The sequence below is a fragment of the Tursiops truncatus genome, chromosome 2, assembly GCF_011762595.2.
Source record: "Tursiops truncatus isolate mTurTru1 chromosome 2, mTurTru1.mat.Y, whole genome shotgun sequence".
Lineage (NCBI taxonomy): Eukaryota > Metazoa > Chordata > Mammalia > Artiodactyla > Delphinidae > Tursiops > Tursiops truncatus.
In genome coordinates, this window is record NC_047035.1 from 45,013,224 (window position 1) to 45,017,178 (window position 3,955).

At 38.0% G+C, this 3,955-nt stretch overlaps 1 long non-coding RNA gene across 1 annotated transcript; it reads right to left on the minus strand.

Annotated features, from left to right (window-relative positions):
• Window positions 1-902: 902 nt before the first annotated feature.
• On the minus strand, window positions 903-3,079 carry LOC141277833 (uncharacterized). The gene is made up of 3 exons (XR_012329691.1): window positions 2,949-3,079; window positions 1,428-1,566; window positions 903-1,029 (listed from the first exon to the last, which is right to left on the minus strand). It is a non-coding gene; the product is annotated as an uncharacterized lncRNA (long non-coding RNA).
• Window positions 3,080-3,955: the final 876 nt, after the last annotated feature.

The following is a 3,955-nucleotide window of genomic DNA, read 5'->3' on the forward strand; positions in this document are numbered from 1 at the left end:
TTCTTGAACCTTATCTCGTATTTATCAGTCCTCTCCCTGTAGCCTTCAAATTCTTCCTCTCTTCATTGCTTTTCTCTCCATCATTAAAAGCATGTGCAGCATTCTTGTGTTTCAAAACAAGACGTAACAGAACAAAATTCCTCTCTAGATCCCCACTCCTTCCTGAACTTCCTCTTCCTTTCCCTCCCAATGTTCTCAAAGAACCCATTCTGTCTACTTTTATTCTACCCCCAGCTCCTGCCTCCTTACCAAAGAAATCATTGTTTTGAAGATCATTAATTTACCAGTCATCAAATCCGATGGCTTTTTAACAGCATTTGATTGTTAAACAAACCTCCTTCACGTTCCAAGACCTGGGAATTTCTTGGTTCTCCTCTGCCTTTCTTGACCACTCCTTGTCTGTCTCCTCTCACCAGTGATTCTCCTTCATTGCACATTCACAGCTCACATGCACCTACAGCTTTCAAACTGGGTATTCTTACCCCGAGACTTCACCATGATGCAGTAGGAGGATGTGAAGACATAGGATAACCAGGGTGCACGGAACTGGAGAAAATACATGGAGAATGCAAAACTGGCTATGACGTTTAATATGAAACCATAAATCTTTCAAGAAACAGCCACACCTTCCAGATCCCAGACGTGTGCCATTCGCTGTCCTCTGCCACTGGGGGTGCTTTAATGGAAACACTTTAGAATCACTGGACACATTATCTCATTTGACCGTTATGGCAAACGTATTATCAGAGTGATAGAGTTATTAACTGGTTTTGCAGGCAAGAAAACTTAGGGTAGGGTAAGTTTTGATTAACTTGTGGTTTCAGTTATCTAGTGCTGTATAACAAACCACTTCAAACTTAGTGGTATGAAACAACCAATTTATTATTTCAAACAGTTATGTGCGTGGATGGGGGCTCAGCTGGACAGCTCTTTTTTTTTTTTTTTGGTCTCTCTTGGGATTTCTCATGAAGCTGCATCCGATGGCGGCTGGAACGTCTTAGATGGCTTGCTTGCATGTCTGGCACCTGGCTGGGGACAGTTAAAAGGCTGGCCTCAGCTGGGATGCTGAAATAGCTGGGTCTCTCTCTCTCCCCATGTAGTCTCAGGGCTACTCTCTCTATGGGTTCTCCAGAAGGGTAACTGGATTTCTTATATGGTGGCTCAGAGCACCCCAGAGAACAAAAGCCTTCTTAAGGTTTAAGTCCAGAACTGGCACAGTATGACTTCCACCATATTCCATTGGTTAGAGCAGTCACAGACCCAGGCCATACTCAAGGGGAAGGGAAGTGAGGCTCACTGGGGACCACCAGTGTAACCAGCCACTGCATTTGTCTAGCCGATGATGCTGGGACTGGGACCTGTTCTTTAACTCTAAGTTTAGTGAACCTTGTTTTTGTTCTACTGTCCTTCCTTGTTGTTATTCTTACCCTTAGCTGAAGTTCTGTCCTCTGCCTCTTTCTCTCCACTCTTCTTTGGTAACCTCATTCCATTTCAGGAACTCAGCAGTTCACTCCATGGGAATGGGTATCATGCCTTCTCTGTTTGACTTCTCTCATTTCCAATTGTCTGTGGATTAAGACGTCCGACCTCAGACTGAACACACCTGAGATAGGTTCCATGCTCTTCCCTTCTGTACTTGCTGATTCCTGTGTTCCCTATTTTGGATCCTGGAATCAGCTTCTCCTAATCACCCAAGATTGAAGTCACTGAATACCTTTGATACCGCCCTCTCCCACAGCCCACACATAATCAAGGTGGCAAAAGCTCGCTATCTGACCTCCTCCTCACCTTTTAATCCATGCCTTTCTTGTTATTCCCACTCCATTCCCAAGCCTTATAAACCCTTGCCTAGACTGTTTTCAAATTATAATTTTAAGCACGAGTGGTTTAAAACTAGAGGAGAAAATCATAATCCCCAAACCCCAATACCCTCACACAATTACAATCTTAATTTGGTTTATTTTTTAATGTATTTTTAAAAGAATTATTATTATATTATACATATCATTGACTGCTTTCTTCACTCATAATATTTTTCAATTTTGCTACATACTGTTCATAATGATAACATTTTGATGACTATACAACTTTCCATCCTATGCATTCCTAATTTACATAAAAATTTCTCTATTACTGGACCTTTTTCTCAGCATTACCTTTTTTTAAAATTTAATTTAATTTTTATTTTATATTGGAGTATAGTTGATTTACAATGTTGTGTTAGTTTCAGGTGTACAGCAAAGTGATTCAGTTATACATATACATATATCCATTCTTTTTCAGATTCTTTTCCCATATAGGTTATTACAGAATATTAAGTAGAGTTCCCTGTGCTATACCGTAGGTCCTTGTTGATTATCTATTTTATATATAGTATGTGTAATTACCTTGTTATTTATTTTTTTGCTATTATAAGTTACTTGGTGATGAAAGAACAACTTCATTTATGTAGCTTCTTGATGTTTGAGGTTATTTCCTAAATATCCAAAATTGGTATTGCTAGAATTAATTATATTAATACTCTTATAGCTCTTGATACATAGTCAATTATTTTTCAATTCAGTTATGCTGTTTTATATAAAGTTTTGTACATAATATATGAATACATAACTTTCCTATGCCCTTAATTTGAACTAAATATTATCATCAAAGCTTTGCTAATTTAATTAGCAAAGTGATATCATTATTTCAGTTTGCATTTCCTTGAATAATAGCAAGACCAGCTTTTTGGTTGCATTTCCTTACCAATTATTATTTTTTCTTTTAGGAATTGTAAGCCTATATCTTTTGTCTATTATTCTTTGATATCTTGCTATATTCCTTATCAAGTTTATGGTACTTTACATAATAATAATCCTAAAATTTTGTTACATCTGCTATAAACATTTTTTTCCTTTTTGGGGGGGTACCCCATCTATGGTCTACTTTTTCTTCAATCATCTACATACCTTTTAATATGACTTTTTTTGAAGTCCCAGTCTTGAATGTGACAGTCTCCTCCTAAAAACAAAACCAAACAACCAAGAAAGAAGTCAGTAGTTTCTTACTGTTTAAGACAGCAGTTCCCATTTCTTTGTGACTCAGGACACCCATGACAGACAGTCATCACATGCCTGTCACACTACCATTGCACATATAGGATTATGCACAACTTTTCACACATTTGTTTTCACTTCACCTTTTTCCCTTATTTAAAAAAAACTTATCAAGATTTTCTAACTCTCTGCTGAGATTGCCTATTTTTCATTTGTTACAAGCATATTTTCTTTTACCTGATGAGCATAGTTACAATATGTTAAATTATAGTTAAAATTCTTTTCTGACAGTACCAATGTCTACATTATCTTGGAGTTGGCATCTGTCAATTGTTCTTTCCCTTAGAAATATTTTCCTGAGTTTTCATATATTAAATAATTTAGGGTTGTGTCTTTGGCATGTTAATACTATGCTGTGGGAGACTCTCAATTCTGTTATATTCCTTCAAAACGTATTCTTTTTATTTTCTTTAGAAAGCAATTAACTTGGTTAAACTCAAAATGTAAAATGAAAGCCTGCCTGCCCTGGTGGTGACTCTGCATGTATGGTTTAATGTCTGCCAGGGTCTTGGGCAAAGTGTATGTGCAGATTTTGACATTTCCTCCTCTGCTTCTCTTGTTTCTGGAGTTCCCCATCATCCTCCAGTGCTCCTAGCTGCCCAAGCCTCGTCCTTCTAAATCCCCTTGGCAGAGAGGCAGAGGATTTCCACTGCAGTTTTAACCCCATGCCAACACCATGAATGCCTGCAGGGTAAAACTGCTGCAGGGCATTGGCAGTCACCTCTTCCAAATTGTGACTCTCTTTTTGCTTTGCTACAGTCTCCAGAGCCCTCAGAGTGACTTTTTTGTTGTTGCTCAGACTTTATAGTTGTTATCTGTCAGACAGTCAAGCTGTTAGATTAGAAACCTACTCTACAATA